Source organism: Apteryx mantelli, chromosome 3 (assembly GCF_036417845.1).
Source record: "Apteryx mantelli isolate bAptMan1 chromosome 3, bAptMan1.hap1, whole genome shotgun sequence".
In the NCBI taxonomy this organism is placed as follows: Eukaryota; Metazoa; Chordata; class Aves; order Apterygiformes; family Apterygidae; genus Apteryx; species Apteryx mantelli.
The window spans coordinates 116,593,572-116,611,314 of NC_089980.1; the positions used below are offsets into that span (position 1 = coordinate 116,593,572).

Consider the following 17,743-nt stretch of genomic DNA (forward strand, 5'->3'; position numbering starts at 1 on the left):
AAATAAACAAGAAACTGAAATTTTGTGTGAAACATGAAAGTTAGTTTAATAAAACAAAAAAACTGTTTATGCTAAATAGCCTTTGCCACCAAACTAATAAACTTTTATAAATGTAATCTGGAAAATTTTTAAAGTGAGCTGATAAAAAATGTGCTTCCCCTTCTATCTTGAACATCCTCAGAAAAAAAGTCTGTAAAAAAAGAAAGTACTCTGTGGATGAGTCTAAATGCTTCCATCTCACTGGATTTATAAAGAGGAACTCAGCCATGAGCATTACAAAGGCACAGAGAGCTCATTGCAGGATTCAGGCCTAAGTTCAAAATAACAATAGAAGATAAAGATTTCCTTGGGATAATAGAAAATTTCCAGTAAATTAATCAGGAAAAGTGAGTTTGCCATTCTCTGCGAAACAACTACCAACTTCAACGCCAAGCTCCTAACTTGTTCTGGTGAATTGAGCCTCCACACCCATACAGAGCCCCCATACTGCAACAAGCTGTAAAACTGGACACATTTAGAAACTTCTTATGCCTGAAGTTTTCCATGGGCAAGCATTTCTAATCAAACTTCATAAGCAAAAACAATCCAAAATTCCAGTTGTGACTGAAACATCAAACAGGAGAGCTTGAAATATGTCCTTTGACAAAAAGGTATAAAACTGCAATACAGAACAGGAGGTTGAAAGTCCAAAACTATTTCATGAAGATAAAATTGAGAAGTACAGTTCAATGACCAATAGAATCTGATCCTTTTGCAAAAACATTCATAAATTCAACTCTAAATAGCCACAAGTGAAGTTGAAACAGCAGATTTAAATCTGCTATTTCTCTTCAGCTACGTGAGTAGCCCTTTTTCTTTTAGTACATCATGCACACAACAACGTATGCCTCTTTTCAGCCAACCTTGCCTTTTACATTACTGCAGCAAGCCAGCGTGCTCTCTCACTGCTTTGACCTTCACTTCTTTAACACTTCTGTAATGCTCTGGTGATTAACAGTTAGCTACTAGGAAGTCCCAATTTGTAGTAACAGGAGTCTATGCACAGAGCACAATCACCACAAGGAGGACTAAGGTGTATATAAAAATGGTTCCGAGTGTTAGCACACACCATGCGCTAGTTGTGACTGCTAAGTATTCCAGATCTCTGTGTGCCAGAAACCTTGAAAACCTGGGGAACCTGAAGCGCAAACACCTAAAATTCATATGGGATGCTTTTGTCTGATTCTTAAACATCACTGAAATTACAATCTCAGCACACTAAGTATTTTAGACATTGTTATTAATATATTAAAACACTCATACAACTCTCAAGCTGAAATTAATGTATAATATACTCAGCTAATTCAGTACAAATCAGAGGCATTACCATCACTGGAACAAACTCGCATTGACTGGTCTAGCCTGAGGGCAGGATACTATTACTAGCCCCATCTGAAGTGCTATTCCTGTTGGAAATTAAACCTTTTGTTGTGACAAATATAAGATGAAGTTGTATAATTACACATCACTTCTTTCAAGACTATTAAGAGCAGGAGTACAAAAGAAGACACTAGCCCATATTAAGTGCCTGTAATTTCTTGGATTAGTCAGATGAGTTTGCAGCAAAATGAATTTCAGTCTACACTTCCGAACTATCCTTTTTTTTCAAAACCATTAAAAAAAAATCTGTTTTAATTGAGAATGTCTCTTGAATCTTAGAGTAATCAGAACTTTTCTCTGCTTCCTAACAAGACACTGGAAGCAAGTTTATAGTGAAAATGAAAAACCACAGATTAATTGAGCAGCTTCTCTTGTAAGACATATGATCCAGTGTTCGGAGCCCATGCCAAGAAACTGCCACCCTCAGTTTGCTTTTCTGTCTGAATATTTAAATGGGAGAAAATGTACTTCCACAATGAGAAGCTTGTTGTTAATGCAGCCCTTTCATTTAGATAACCATGCTATTCTGCTGACTGACTTTCAAACAATCACCTAAGTGAGGTTGTCTGCAGAATTGGTATGAATTTAGAGATTATAAACATGCACATTATGGGTTCTCCACAGTTTGACTGGCCTCCTTCGAATTATTTATGAGATGTAACTAAGGGGTAAATTCCTGAAAATTTGAAACTAAGGAGATTCTTATCACCAAGAAGATAATACTGAATTACTTGCAAGAGACAAGTAATGGAAAAGTTATGATCCAGCTTGCATCGGTGAAATGATAAATAATTATACACAAGTTACTCATAAATAAATGTCATTAACCACTACTTTATAGTGCTAAATTCTCTTAATCACAGAAACACCACTGAATTACTAATCAACAGAAAACAGACATACACAGGTGTGAAATTAGCTGTCTGTCAGATTTAATATTTCATCCTAAGGAAGAAAAAACATGATTTACCATGGCTATTTTCCAGCACTATTTATCAAAGTTTTCCTATTTAAAATGTTTCAGTCATTGGATGATGGAACTAGACAAGTACCATTCGACTTCAAGACTATCGTGCATCATCCTGGTTGAAAGTGTAACAATGGCTAAGGATGGCGTACAAGTATAAACAAGTTTCCCAATATATATCATTCATCATTAATATATCAGGCTCCTCTGATAACCATACCTAACTGTATGATATACTTGCAACAGCAGGAATCTATCCATCAGACTTAGAACACTTTGGGTTATATGAATTATTATGGTATAAATTGTCTAGCCTAGTTTTATGATATGAATAACATTCCAGCAAAAAAATCATTTAACATCCAAACTATCTGGAGGAATCTGAATCTCACTTTCTTTTGAGAATATTCATAAAATATTTCTTCAGATATATTTTTGATCTCTCCATGCTCTGAAGGCTCATGGAATTTTCACTAGGGTTGTAATTTTAGTCTCAGCTGGTCCTCATAGCATAGAATAATTAATTAAAGATTTTTCATGCCAACAACAAATAAAATTATGCATGTGAAATTACATGCATTCACATACATACAGGGGATGGTAAACCTACAAAAAAACCCAGCTAATCACGTTTAACTTTAAATGTGATTAATTAGCACTGACTTCAGCAGAGCTAAGTATGCTTTTATACATTTTCTTAAATGTGTCTGTTTTGAGTTTGGCCAGATTAGAAGGTCCTTAAATGCCTATACAGGAAAAATAAATATAAAGGAAATTTGAGAACCCATTCCCTCCTCTTCACCTTACTTTCTGTCAGCTAAGAGAGAACAAAATACACATATTCTGATTATGATAATACGATAATAAGTTGCAGTATAAATAAATCAAAAATTGGGACAGAGAAGTGTTCATATCAAAAAAGTAAGTTACATTTGAGAGGCAACAGGAAATAATCTCTCAAACAAAGCTGCAGTTATATTCCCAAATTAGCACTGCTTCACATTGAAGGCATCGATTAAGATGCTTACGAGTTACCATTCAACTGCCATTTCTTTTTGTTAAACAGAAAAATCAAGATCAATGACATCTTGCTGTTGAGACAGTAATTAGGAATAGGAAAGAACTGGTAACCTTGAGGAGATACAGGTGTTTTTAAACAGTTCTTTTACTTGTTTTTGTTTCATTTAGATAGTCTAGAAGCCCAGACTGATTTTAAGAGAGCCTTTCACAAGAATATTACGATTGCTGATACAAAAGACCAAATGCTGCAATCACTTTGTACTGTCTATGACTTTATGTCCTGTCATGACATTTTAGTCCCACTGTTCACACTAATGACTTACATGAGTTATACTTATATGAACATTTTTCACAAAGGAATAAAATGTTTTTGTATAATTTGCATAGTAGGTCTTATTACTGTAATATTTCCAAATCTCATTTTACTTTCACTGATTTGGAAATATGGGAATCTATTGTGAAAGAAACAGATTCTTTTGTGCAGAATCTAGCAAAAGATCAGTAAATACAGAGACAGAAACAAAGGATAAGAATGGATTTTGTTGGAAAAAGGTTGGTAAAAAGAATCTAGGATTGAAGAGACCATCTCACAAAAAGGGCACATTTGTCATCAGGTAAAGTAAAAAGTACCACAGAACCAAAGCTGAAGGCTTAAAATAATTACACTAAATGCCTATTCAGAGACAATGAGAAACTGAAGAAAATGGATAGATCCAGAGAAAGAAGAAAAGATATATATGAAAAGTTAAAGATCTTTTAAAATGCTGTAAGCATTCTAAAACATCTGCAAAAGCTCAAATATGTATAGCCATAAATTAATGCTCCACATCAGAGACTTCATGTTTACTGATCCATTGAAGTTCTTCAGAAGAATTACTGACTTAAGGAGAATTACGTGGAGAGAGTACATTCAGAGTACAGCTAAATGAAATAGTCATTCACAGTAGGAGTTTGGCCTAAGTGTGGGAAAAATGATATCAATACTGAATATGAAAATTGAGAGAAGCATGACTCAGACATGTTTATTTTTTTGAAAGGCAAGGAACTTAAAATATACCACAGTATGAGCTGAAAGATCAGGATCTTGGTATGCGTTACCATGGTTCAGCCAAAATCAAAGGAATTTCACCACTTTTACCAATTATTTGGTCCAAGATCTTCCAATCTGCAGCTAATAACACAACTGTAGACAGAGCCAGTAATTAAGAGAATGCAATTGGATTCAAAAGGGTTTCCATTATATTTTGGGACTGGATGAGCAGATGGCAAATGCAGCTTAACACAGACAAAATGTGAGATAATTAGCAGGGAAACCAACCACCAAGTTAGAGAATATGTACTAAATAGAAATCTCATCTAGCAAGCTAATCAAGAGAGGAATTTGGGGGTTATTATGAAAAATAATTAAAACCATCAAATCATTTCACAGCTGCTGGAAAAAAGAACGCAAAGATAATAGCAGGTTATATTAATAGATAGATATACCACAAAGTAAAAGTGATACTATTAGTGCTGAAGACACGTATTGAGAACCATCTAGATGACTCCACCTGGCATTGGCAGGCAGCGGAGTGTGTGGCAGGGTAGCGCATTACAGATGAAAATGTGGTGTGCTAGTGGTATTCCTGGAGTACCAGGCTTGCTAGTGCCATTGAGACTGAACCTCTCCCAAGCTCATTAATGCCTAGATAAATGCTACCTAAAACCTAGTCAGGGCTTTTTGCTCCCACTGTTCTTACAATGCTGTTTCAGAGCCTCAGTTTTGGATGGTTAATACCATCCCGCTAAATTCCAACCTCCACTTATTCATGGCTAGCTTATCTTATGCCAGCAATATCCTTTAGACTATATAGCTCTTCTTTCTTTCTGATGTTTACTGCCTTGTTGTATTTACAGAGGCCAATCGTATCCTTTCTTGGCCTTCCCCTTGCTGTGTAAAACATGTCAACCTATTTTATTTTTCTCTTGTAAAGTAAACGCTCCAGTTCCTTGATCAGCACAAGCTCAAGTGCACACTTTTATTCCAGTGCAGAGTTCTGCTCTAATGAATAGATTTCTATGCTTGCAAGAATCACTTATGACACTTATATCTATCTATTTTAGTAAGCAAGGAGCCCAGGGAAAAGGTTGAGGTCAGCTGTTGCAGCAGGCAACAACTCAGTGATAGAGACTGTTGGAAACAAATCCAGCAGGTGAAGGCAACAGAGGGTCTCAGGCGTACCGGTGTCAGTCATGGGACGTGAACCCAGCTGGGGAACAAGGCAGATGGGTATGGGGCTCTGAGCTCCAGCTCCTGGCACAGGACACATGGAGATGGAAACGGTGGGAGGGTGGGAGTGGGAGGCTCCAGGCTGGGCACTTGGGCAAGGACCCTGGACACAGCTGGGGGACTCCCTGGAAGGAGCAGGACATGGTAGGAGAGAAGATAGGTGACAGTGGGACACAGTGGGGGAGGACAGTGGGATCGGAGAGGGGTGTGAGTAGCTCCAGGTGGGCTATGAGGAACAGGGCTGCTCTGGAATAAACTCTGAAATACAGGGGAGGCTCTGAGGCAGTGTGGATCTCACTAATCTGGCCTCCACTTGTGGACAGGGACACACATGCAGAAGCTGCTCCCTCTTCCACCACACTGCACCCTCTTTTTAATTTTGATTTGATAGGGATATTAAAAATACATGGCTGTACTGTCCGACCCTTTGTCAGTTCTCGGCATCTCATAGTCCCTGCCCCCTCCACCCCTGCTCACTGTCCCGCGTTTCAACAGGGAGCTCGACACCTTGCAAACAAGAAGCCATTAAAAGGTCTGAGAATATTGGCGTCTGAACAGAGGAAACAGAAACCCAAATTAAGACACCCATTGAGGGAAAGGCAGCCATACAAGCTCAGCAACTATCAGATTTGTTTGGTTTCCCAATCAGCACAAGTATTATGTTGGAATCAGCTATAATACAAGCTGCTGCTTCCCCAGCAGCTGGGATTTAGGGGACATGGGAGAGAGCCAAGCATATTGTGACTAGGGAGGCTTAGCAGATGTTACAGAGGAAGTGAAGATTTTACTTGGGGTGAGGGGAAAGTTATTTATAAGGAATGGGGATGCAGAGGACTGGGTTACTGTAATAGAGGAACATAGGTCACTAATCCATAGGAAACTTTCATTAGTTCCAATACTAATCAAACAACTTGCTTGTTTTCCAAATACAATAGCCTTATTCATGTGGTGTTGGAGTGTTCAGCATAAGCCTAATTTAGAACTATTAAATTACTAGAACTCATCAGAGTCAATAAGAGCGGAAGAATTTTAACACAGTGACTGATGAAGGCCAGGTATTAATTACAATTTATCAAAGAACAGAACACATTTATACATGTTTGCTTTAACTGTGTTTCTTATTTTTGCAGAGAGTCAGTGAACTCAAAGTACTTTTTAATCAATATTGAAAAATCACAGCAAAAAAAAAAAATTAGCAAAACAAAGAATCTCTGAATTACTGTTCTTCAGACTATTTCCCTAGAGCTTGACTGCCCTTTGGACTGCTTTCAACTCACATCTACAGGAAAGAATAAGACTTTTACTGTAAAGTTTTGTATGCCTTCTATTTCTCTCTTGTTCCTTTGCCTGTTTCCTTTTTTCTACCTAGCAGGTGTGAAACAAGTAGCTTTATCTTCATATAACTATATGACCATAAATTTACTTGTACTGAGTAAAGCTATACTTTGCTTCTGTGATTGTCAGTCTCCTGATTAGTACTTTACTAAAGCAATGGGAATAAAACTGCTTCTGAGACAGATTTTATCTTCAGGATGCTTCTAGGGTCACATGCTTGCATAGAATTGTATTTTCATTTTTATTTGGGACTGCCATATTTACTGTATATATTAAGATTAGTTTTAAAGTGCCATTCTAATTCATTGACACCCTGTGTACTTAGCACCACTTACAAGGTAGTTTAGTTAACACAAATCAGAATTTCTCTCCTTTAGTGAAGTTCTATATTTCAGCAATTGCTTTCAGTCACAACTGGAGCAAAACAAAAACATCAGCCCATTCCATAGCTCAAAATACTTCTGACCTGGACCAAACTGAAATGTTTAACTTTGGTTTATCAAAGAAAAGAGAAACCTTTTCTTTTTTTTCTTTTTTTCCTGTTTGATTTAGTTTGGTTGAAGTCCGTTGTGCTGTGTGGTTTCTTATGTCTTCTCTCTTCCTGACAAGCAGGCTTCCTAACCACAGGGTAATCCTTGTGATGCCACCTAGCTCCCACGCGAACAACATGAAACATATGATCATGTATATCATGGGAAGCAGACCAGTCCAAGGAGCCCAGTCCTTGCTAAAAGGCATAAAAACTGTACAAGTTCATGCAGTTCAGTATCTATCCCAAATTAAAACAGTCCTATATGGTACAGCCTGGAAACTTGGTTGACCCAGCCTGACATGGAAATGATTCCCTTTCATTATGAAAAGTTCATCAAATTCAAAATCTTGCAGGAAATTTTTTGATTTTGCAGGAAATTCTTCCTTTGATCATGGAAGAGGTAATGAAAATCAGTGGAACTTCCTAAATAACTTCTTCTCCACAGAAATCAACTTTTAATAAAGGAGTCTACCACAGGCATGATGAAACCTGCAAAGTGTTAAATATTATTTGTACAAATTCATGTTTTTCCATCCAACAAGAAGGTTTCTACAATATTATTTATATTTTTTATTATTGCATTTGAAGCTGCCCTGTTCTGTTCTTTTGTAAAGAATTTTCTCATGTAGAAAAGAGAAGAGGAAGGGAACAGAAGTGTGACATTTTAATCAAAAAATAAACTGGTACTGAAGGCTACTGAAAGCTATTATGTCTCTCCATCAGTCCCGTCATCTGGATATCTGGTGAAGGCTACTTTTCTGCTGGTCATTCAAAGTTGGCACTCTTTGCTTACCAGCAGAGCAATAAGACACACTGGCTTAATATAAAGGTTGCCCCCCCCCCCAAAGTGACTGCATTTTCCTTTCACTATAAAATTGGATATAAGAGTACTGTGTTTGAAAAAGTTACATATGTATTACAAAACTATGGTACGTTTAAAACCTGATCGTAAAATAAACCCTTGTGCTCACAGATTCATGTAAGTGCTTCCACTGTTTTGTCTCCGGTGAGTATTATTGAGTGATTTCACTTTTCCATGTGGGCAGTTGACTGTTCAGCAGATAGTTAGAGAAAGGACTTTGTTTTTTCTGAATGTGAGGAAGTGGCCATTGGGGGAAACGGACGTTATGATCAGTGGGGTGGGGGTCAGAGTGCCCTAACATACGTTTTTCACAGAGAACTAGAAAAATGTTTCAGTAACTGATATTTCACTGAAAGCCTGTACAAGAACTCGGGCATGACAAAGTCTAAAGGAGAACATGGGAAAGCAAAATTCCTCCTTAAGCTTCCTGACATAAGCGGTGGTCACTCATTTCTAATTTCATGGGCTGAATGTGGTTAAAAGCAGAGCCAAAGGCATAAGGAATAATATAGTTCCTGCACTTAACTTTGTCCAGAGAAGAAAAATAATAGTGATTGACAATTATTTTAATAATAATTAATAAAATTGCCTAAGGACTTCTTGCTCCTTGAATACAGGTTGAGCCTTTCTCTATCCACCTTGCCTGTTCTTGTTTTTAGAGATTTTTCCTTTTCTGAAGTGGCAAGAAGAAAGCTGATGTGCTGGCTAGCAGCATATGCTTTAGGTAAAGTATTTTTTTAGAAAATTATCTCCACAATATTATTTGCTGGAAAATCTCACCCTTCTAGGAGAGTAATTTTAATAAATTTAGTTGTTTAATCTGTCATTATAAAGCTAAAACAATATTGTTACAAATCAACTGAGACCATATTAATATATTAGATTGCACTGGGTAAAGAATAAAGTAGGCATTTATATAATAGGAATCATGATATTCAGGTTCTGTTAAAATGGCATATAGAAAGGTCATTAAATTATATTAGGTCTGTAAGATAATTGATAGGCACTACTGCTTAAATTTCATAACACCTACCGCACATTCCCGCCAGTTTACCAAAGCAATATTGGACAAACAATTCTATCCATTTAAAATATTCCAACTCTAATATAACCTCCTGTCTCCCACATCACATCAGACCACTGATAGCCGAGAGATCACCTGGCCCTTCCTCAAATGCCAATAGCTTTTTCTGGAGGTCCAAAGCATTAATTGCAGAAGGCTCCAGCAGCTCCTGAGAAACCTGTCTCAAAGGGAAGGGAGGGGCCTTTTACTGAGCACTCGCTGTTTATGGACCTCTCCCACTTATAAACTAAAGGGGCATTTCCTTGGAAAAGTGTTTCCTGCACATGCAGCTTTGGAAGGCCTCCTCAAGGATGAATAGCCAGTTAATGGAGGTTGAAGACCACTAGCCCAACAGACCATCTCTGTGATATTCCTCCACTTCAATATGGAAGAAATGAAGCAGCATGAGGGCATCTCAATTCTTTACTACCTTCCTTCTGGTACTGACATTGCAAAGTCTCATCTTAGGCAAAAAGCCAGCACTGCTTGGCCACCTCCCAGGAGGGAAGACCATCTCAAGACATACATGCAATGATCCTTCCTTCACTGCTCGTGCTGTTTAGTGTAAGAAGGTAGTTTTCAATAAGTCTCTGGATGACAGCATGCCCGAGGCAAAGTTACAGTGCCCTGTGCACACGGGTGGTGCTGCCTAACAGAAACAAAATACGGTAACAGTGGCAAGGAGCTGCGCAAAGTAATCAAGCCACCTGAGCACGGAGGGCATGAAGACTGCAAAGACTATGGCAGCAGGCACTGCTGCCGCTCACAGGTCGGAGGGGATGTGGTGTAATCAGCCTTCTTTGACACAGGGCACCATGCCAAACCTCAGAGAAGTGCTTTTAACAGCTGCAGTTAAAAACATACCACTCTCTCTAGAGAAATGCATTTTCCCTCCTGTGACTGCATTTCTTCTGCCATTCTCTCACTTCCATTACTCCCCCATATGACACTATCCTAAGGTCCGAAATGTACAAATGAACCAGTGACAGGCTTGACATTCAATATCTGGCAATTCCCACTGAGCTAGCAAATGGCAGTTCATGTTACTGGGAAGTGAACATTCCTCAGAGGATTCCAGCATATGTCTCACAAACCACACTTAAAATTGAGATTTTTTGTTGCTGCTTCACAGAAAGCTAGTTTAAATCACTTTAAGGCATTTAAATTTTAGTGATTTACAGAGTCAGCTCACAGTAATTTCAGCTGTAGAGAAAAATGAATAAAAATAAGTTGTCCTAATAGGTTCATTTAATATGTTACAGAGGATTTCAAAAAAAAAATTTTTTTTTTTGCATATGTAGTCTACAAAGGAATGTAGCATGATGTTTATGGTATGCATTCCATGTAAATAAATATTAACCTTTCAACATAAAGGCTGACATGAATATTTAGATATTTTATTCACAATATACAACCTGACTTTCCTGTAGCTTTCACTATATATCACAGGAAGTTACCAGGCAAAAAAGAGGTTATAGATGGCAGAAAATGCATTTATACAGATATCAAAACCATTTCTGTCTGTTGAGAAACCAGCAGTATAGGAAGTCATTGTGCTCAACTGCAACATACTCTGAGATAGCAAAGAAAAAGGAAAAAATGGTTATTGTATAAACTTAAAGATTAAAATAGCAACATTTTGGGGATAAATTACATGTCCTATATATTTTTTTTTTCTACTCCACTAATAAATTTCAACTTTTTTACATGTAAGGGCAGAATCTGCTCTATCAGATTTCAAAGAAAACAAGGAGAATTACTTGAACACCTACAGCTTCTCAGAATATTAATACTAATGTTATGTCATAATAACATGACTGAACCATGCCAATTCTTGTTTACAGACAGGTAAGCTGATTCTTGTTTATAGAAAGGTAAAGCAGTCTTTAAAGGGTTAAGAGATAAGTAACAATAGTGGTGTATTGGTAGGGATATTGGATGTGTTTTTCTTTACTTTAACAACTAAAAGGTAATGATTTGAAGTCAGACTGATGTCCCCTCCTGTGTCAAGGTCCTTTGACTGTGCATGCAGATTTGGGGCTTTTCTGTCTTCTGATTCTAGTATTTCTGAACTGACGGGTACATAAGCCTGAAAACACAGGGCCTTTGCAGTACCTGAAGTCACAAGAGGGTAGACATGCAGATAGCAAGGTTGCCAAGGTCAGCAGGTAAGATAACAGGGGCAAAGTTATTATTCATAACCACAGCAGTGTCAAAACCTTGTGAATCAAAGCCACTAGCTCCTGCCTCCTTGTTTGTCTATTTTAGATGGTGTCACTATTACTTTACCTTATGGCAGCAAATAATCCTGAAGACTAAAAATGAGTTTTCTATGGCTAGAAACTGCTGAATTTTGCCCATATAATCAACAGTTATGAGTTCATCTGAATTTTAAGCCAAATATTTCTGATTGGACAATAAAAATGAGACTTACTTATTTGACTTATTGTTTTTATTTTTGTGAACACAGCACACTAGAGGACAGTAGAAAAGTTCATTTGGGATCTGCACAATAACAGCTCTAGAGCTGTGCTATACCCATACTACATTCTTTACCCAAATGAATGACACCAAGATTGCCTGTCATAAGTGAAGTCAGTGAACATAATATGGCAAAGACATCAGAACAAAGGAGATAATTTGCAGATGATGTTAGTTCTGTGAGAATAAGAGTGATATTTTATCAGTGCTGAGCCAGAACAATAGAAATAATTTGCAGATAAAGTTTGAAAGAAAAGCAAGGAAAAAAATGGTATTTTTATCACCAAGTCTAAAGTTTGTGATGATTACTGTCCTGAAAGATTAGTATGATTCACTGTGGAAACAGGAGGCTAAATAAATAATTCCCCTTCACCCAAAAAAGTGTTGGAAGAAATCCGTAGGGACTCAAACAAGTTGTTCCATAAGTAGGGGCTAAAAAAACATTTTTCTTCTGTTCATTCTCACTGTGTCCTAGCTACTTACATAGCTATTACTGCAGTCCACATTCTCTCAGTGCTCCCAGGCCCTCATGCAGTAATTCTAGTTTCCTTCCCTTCCCCATTTCCCCCTATTTCCCTAAACCGGCCAGTCCGCCCCTGGCCTCCCAGCAGCTGGGTGCTGGTGCGGGGTGCCAGATGGCCAGCCCCCACATGCCTTCTGCTCAACTCGCTGACTACCAAGTCCGACTGAGGTCTGTCCATCAGTCCGACCGAATTCAGGTCTCTCCTCATTCCTTGTTAGGGAAGCTGCAAACCCTTCATCTCTTTGAGACCAAGGCGTTCTCCAGTGTTTTGCTGGGCTGCCCGGTGGCCCCTCGGGGTGGTCCCTCACTGGTGTTAGGGAGAGCATCCTGGTCTCCCCTGGCCGCCGCCAGTCAGCCAGCGCAGAGCGGAGGCAGATACACTGTCCTCCTACGAGCTGCACTGGCTGGTCAGGAGCAGGGCTGCCCCAAACAGCCCCAAGCACGATTGCTTCACCTTACACTCCCTTTTCCCCCTCCTAAATCCTTCCCTTTTACCACCCTCATCCTCTCCCAAACAGCCTCCCCACCCCCACCCATTTACCCTTTCTCCATTGGCTCTTTTTTTTGCTGACTTTATACTCTTATTTGGTATCACCAATCATCTTATTTGGTGATTGTGATACTGTTGCCCTGGTAATTCCTACCTTGCTCATCAATTCTGCTAGACGAGCACCCCCTCTTGCTCTCTGCAGGCTGCCGCCTCTCATCCGTGTCTCATGAATGGCACCAGAGGACAGGCTGCGCCGCCTGCATGAACATCCCTCCCGCTTTGGCATCTGGAGCATCCTGCCATTCCTCATGTCGTTACCTTCTCAGAAGTGCAACAAGTCAGGATTAGCCACCTGCATGCATACCTTAATATTTTTAGGGGAAGATTTAGAGACACAACAATGGTGCATGTCTTACTAGCCAAGAGGCTAAGAACAATGGCATGTTCCCCTGGTAAAGTCCAACACCCAGGACAAAATCACTCCAAACCCAAGAGAAAGTGAATCTCAACAACCTTCATAAAGACCATGGTGGTAACTGATAGTATCTGATGGGGAGCAGAAACAGTTTTTAGTTGGGATGCAAGGCAGCTGGGCAAGGTTGTGCTATTACAGTAGGATAAGACTAAGTGGTTGCAAGAAGGCCACAGATACTTACAAAATACAGATCTACTCATAAAACACAAATCTGGGCTAGAAAGTAGACATTTCAATAAACCTATAAAAGAAAAAAGAATGAGAATAATGGAATTTTTATTTGAATCTTCTGGTGAATGCTAGACATTTGGGAACTAACGAGGAAAACATGAAGTCCTATACACATAAAAAAAAAAAAATCTATAAACATTGTTGTTATCACACATACAGTGAAAGAAATTGCAGGTCTGCTATATTGGCCAGAAGGGAATAACTTGTTTAATAAGCACAGGCAAGGAGGTGTTGAACTGTGTACCTAGAACACTTCTGAAATTCAGGAAGAACTAATAAGCTATTGAATGTCTCTGGGTGGGTGTAACAAGAGAAAACAGAGTCATTGCCAAGGAACAGGTTTGGGGACTTTTTTTTTGAAGACACATAATTCAACAAATTTTTGAAGTAAAGTTTCAGTAAATTTCAAGGAGTGGAGAAAGCAACTGGGGAAGATCTGTTTTAGATTGTTTTTTCCTAATACAGGGAATCAACTGAGAATCCAAAGCTTATATGGAGTCATCATGAAATGATGAAGTTTACTATTTGAAAAAAGATTTGAACTCCTTGTTCTGAGTGAAAAAAACAGATTTATTAAAATTAAAAAAAGGAAGCCACAGTAAGATTTCTCAAGAGGATAAATGTAAAGCATAAATGAGTACATGAAAGTCACTACCTACTGAGAGAAACTATACTGAATATACAAAAGCAAACCCCTTGTGAAGTGTAGGTAGGAAAAATTTAAGGAGATCATTCTAACCGTATCAGTACTATTTTAATGACCTGAAAACAGAAAAAGAATCATTAAAAAAGTTGAAGCATGGACAAATGATTAACGATGAGCATAAAGAATAGCTTGCATACCCCATATGGATAAAAATCAAAAGGCTGGGGTGCAAAATGTGTTTCAATTAGCTAGAGACATAAAAGGCAATGAGGAAAAAAAAAATCTATAAATACCTTAGACAGTAAGAGGAAGACAAAAGAAAGAAAAAGTCCATTATTTAATTAGAGAGAAGAAAATATGTATAGTGCACAGAGATGGCTAAAGTATTCAATGCTTTCTTTGCTTCAGTCTTCATACATAGAAAATTAATTATAATCAGCTACCAAACAAAATGAATTTTAAATAGGAGACCAGCAAAAGAAGAGAAGCTGAAAAATACTTAGAAAAGGCAGACATATCAAGTTTCAGAGTCTGAATCACCACAGAAGACTTTTCTAATTGGCCAAGGCAGTCTCTCAAACAGAGAGATCACCTCGGAGAACACATGGAGGAAGTAACAGAATAGCAAACACAGCACATCTATCTATTGGGGAAAAGGAAGATTTAGGAAATTAAAAACCTATTAATCTAACTTTGAAAGTCAAAATATTGCAAAAGAAATTATAAAACAATTCATAAAAAGAATAGATGACAATCTATAAACAGCCAATAAGAATTTGCCAAACGTAGTTAAGCCAATGCAATTGCCTGTTGATCAGAAAATATGATATAACCTGACTTTAATATGGCTGGTGATACTGCTGCAAATTCTCATGAGCAACCTTGTAAACTGAATATAATCACTGTCAGAAATGAACTGAACTGTCTGAAAAAAACCCCCATTCCTGTCATTATCAACGGCTGGTCACCAAACTTGGGAGTCACCAAATTTGGCAGATATATTGAGTGCAGGCCCAAGTCTGGCTCTGTAACACATTATCAGCAATGATTTACAGAATGACAGAGGAAGCGCATTCATACTGGTCTAGGGAACAAAAGCATTTTGCCAGACAGGACCAGAATTCAAAATGATCTTGACGAAGTGGAGTGTGTTCAAAATTCACAAGATAAAATTCAATAGAGACCAGGCAAAATGTTATTAGAAATAATAGAAATATTAGAAAGGGGCAATCATATGCACTAATACAAAATGAGATGTATATGACTAGGCAAGAATTGGCTGCAGGAAATCCAGGTGTTAACAGTGATCACAGATTAAGCAGTAATAGCAATTTAATTTCACAAAAAGGACATATCTCTTTCTGGGATGTGTTAATGAGCAATGCCTAAGACAGAGTGTCAATCATTCAGCTTTGAGAGCTGGTATAGCCCTCCAAAGATTATTATGTCTTAAAAAGCAGCCCCTTTTAAGAAAGCTATAAACTAGAATAAATCCAAAGGAGAGCAACAAGACCAGCAACAAGACCAGCATATTAAAGTGTTTTAATCATGATGCAAGATTGAAGGAGGTGCATGGGATTGGGCAAGGAGACACATTGTTCTCAGATGTTTCTGCAAACAGATGACTCATTAAAAATAGGCAAAATAAACTGTTTTGTTCTTTAATCATAAATGCTGTCTTAAGAAACACACACTTATACTGTAAAATATTTTACGGTATGGCATTTCATACAAACATCTTATGGGTAACTGCCCCAATGTACACTTTATAAAAAACCTGTAATCAGCACATAGATTTTCATAATAATTCTCTTAATATAGTACAGAATATTCTCCATTCTTTCTGATTCCCCACCAGGGTAATGACCTCAAACTGAAAAAAGATATATAACAAAGTTGAGTATAAAAATGTAGCATAGCTAAAACAATGTTTTGATCAGGTCTGTCTGGCAAACATAGTAGAAAATGCATTACAATTTATTGTAGTGTTCAGTTTGTCCTTTGAATGGTTATCTAAGTTTATGTGCACTGGAGACACTAAGCAGGGCATTTGTGTTGTAGAGACCTTTAATCCCTCCAGGCCTCCTGTAGCTCTTAACAAAAGGCTTGCTCTAAATGCTCCTATGCTTCCTCCTCTTGTAGCAAAACAAGCATTATCCTTCCTCATCAGTAAAAAATGTAAAAATTTAATGATAATCACTGTTCACCATAAGACAACACTGAGGTCTAGACTGAGGTGCTTGCAAATGTACTGGACTCCCTTGCTATGTACCAGCTGGATCTTGGCAACACCACCATTGACAGCTTTGGCCAACACCAACCTTACAGACTTTTGTTATCATAGCCTCTCAATACGGTTATAATAAAGTCTGCATTGTAGGAGGGGTCTCTGAGAGTAAAAGCACAGGATGGTCACAGATGCCTTGAGAGACCAGGCTCAGAGTAAGACTGGAGGCCCCAAGGGAATAAGCACATACTGCAAATGGTCAATCCCTGGCCACTGAAGGAGCGCAACTTTGAGAGCTCAGTAGAAGTGCTTTTAGAGCATAACAAAGAAAATAAAAAAAATATATCAAACATGTAAAAAGTGAAAGTAGTGAAAATTCAAAGGAGAAAACAAGAAGGTATAAAAGAAGATCATGGCCCCTGAGGAACGAGGACAAAAGAAGAACAGAAAAGCATTGTTCCCCAGCAGTTTCCTCCCAGTTAAGGATGCTGCACCTGATCAATGCTACCACTTACATGCCAGAAGGTCCCTGTACCCTTTCAGCAGAGGAAAGGCACTGCTTTTTAATTTGCCATTCACCGCATTTTGCTTCTGCAACTCACCCATCACATATGAAGCGTTATCTGTTACTATATAATTGCGTTAAGTAAATCAGAATTTTAAAAAGCAGCTCATGTGTCAGGATGTGTGTGTGTGTGCGTGTGTGTGTGCTTTCTGCACCAACTCTCTCCCACATGGCAAGGTGACTGCAGCACCGAGTCAGAATAAACTCAGATGCAACCCTATATCATAGTTAGACTTCAATTGGACAAGTTTTGCATTAATGCATTAAAATAGAAAAAGAATTTTTTGGTTTAGCTATAGCTTAACTGATGCTGATACCTAGCATCCAATCTTCCTGTCATCCTACCTACAATTGTATCTGGTCTAAGGTGTCCATTCTGTTCCTCATACTATGTGTTAATCATGTGCAGATATAGTAGCATACATCTCAAAGGGTTGATGTCATTGAGTAAAATGTCAAGAAACTTTCATTCAAACTGGCAAGACTCAGGAAGGGGATACAGCTCTAAAGGTTGATAGATTCTGTTTCAGACTGCATTAGGACTGAATCTATTTGCTGTACAAAATTATAAGCTCTTTGATAAAAAAAATAAATTCACAGATTGGTACAGAATGGCCACATTATGAATCCTGTTTTAT

The 17,743-nt window shown here is 38.1% G+C and overlaps 1 protein-coding gene across 1 annotated transcript in view; it reads right to left on the reverse strand.

The window, feature by feature from the left end:
- DLGAP2 (DLG associated protein 2) overlaps positions 1–17,743 on the reverse strand; it is a 467,774-nt gene that overhangs the window by 251,967 nt on the left and 198,064 nt on the right. The gene's annotated exons all lie outside the window — the stretch shown is intronic.